Genomic DNA, 1,386 nt, shown 5'->3' on the forward strand with positions numbered 1-1,386 from the left:
GTCTTTAGCGTTAGCACTGAAATAGCATCATGGACACAACAGATTTATTCCTCATTTTATTAAACTTTAATTTATATTAACACTGGCTGGAGATTACTACTTATAATAATGTAGTTATAGATTGTCTAAATTTAGCATCTTAAACTACACACCACACCAAACACCCTCCAAACATAAAGCTATGTGACCTGACCTGTTTTTGTGGCTTAACATTATTTGACCTCATAGAGCTTTGACTGAAACAAGTGCAGCCAGCAGGGGGCGACATTATGTCTAGGACAGCACAATAAACTTGCAGTACACCAAGTTTACACAGCTTCAGCACTTCAGCTTCCAGTGTAAACTTCTCAGTGTGGCTCTAAGGAGTAAAAATATATTTCTAGGCAGACTTCTTGGTTTCTCCCTCATTTTATTAGTCTTAAGAGATTGTCAGAGTGCAAATTCAATCTGTCACAAAGCATGAAGCCTTCAGAACCTAGAATATCCTATAAATTTTCATTATTGTCAACATTTACAAGGCACTGTTTGAAGGCAACATTTATTTCTGCTCTTAATTAGAATTTTGTGTTACTTTTTGACATCGAAGCCAGAAGGTTTCCTGCCCATTTGAATAAACCAGAAAAAGCCAGCTCTATCCAGGTGAACACCACAAACAAAGGAGGAAATGTTGGTTATGATGTTATTTTTCCGAAAATAAAGTAACCTTCAGCCTTTTCTTTAAACCAAAATCAACTGAAATAATTCGCCAGAATAATAGAATAGCAATTTAAACATTAACAGTTTAGCAGTTTGTCCCCAATAACATTTTTCACTCGTTCCCATCTTTACCTAAATATTGAAATGAAAATAACATAAAAAAACAGACTATGTAAAACTTTTACTTTGGACATTTCGGTTTCAAACTCTGAGTGAATGGAACATAAGTGCTTAAGTGCTGCCTTCATGAACTATTGGAAATATTGCAGCTTCATGCAGTGAGCGAACACAAAAAGTGGGTGCGTGGGCCTGCATGATATTCTAACTTTAATGTTAGGTGGGATGAGTGTCATTAACCAAAATTGATAGCCTCTTATGTTGTTGTCTGGCAGTTTAAAAGTTATACAACAATGGCGTGCCTCTTTCTGCACAGTTTAAACGGTAGTTTGGCCTGATTTGGCGAATATTTTACTCTGATTAACAGCTTTAATTTGCTTTATCCCTTAATACACTCCAAAAACGAGCTAAGAAAGTAATAAGGTCTCTTTATATTCCAAATAAAGCTGATTGTCGGACATGGTGAATCGTGATTACATTTTGGCAGGAATAAGTCTGAGCTTGAGGAGGCACGTGAAGGCAGCAGCCGTTAACCGCCCCCACTCACCGCTGCCGAACAGGAGCTGTGAAGAA

The sequence above is a fragment of the Semicossyphus pulcher genome, unplaced genomic scaffold (genome assembly GCF_022749685.1).
Source record: "Semicossyphus pulcher isolate SPU_LCO1_2020_fin unplaced genomic scaffold, fSemPul1.0.p SCAF_13, whole genome shotgun sequence".
Lineage (NCBI taxonomy): Eukaryota > Metazoa > Chordata > Actinopteri > Labriformes > Labridae > Semicossyphus > Semicossyphus pulcher.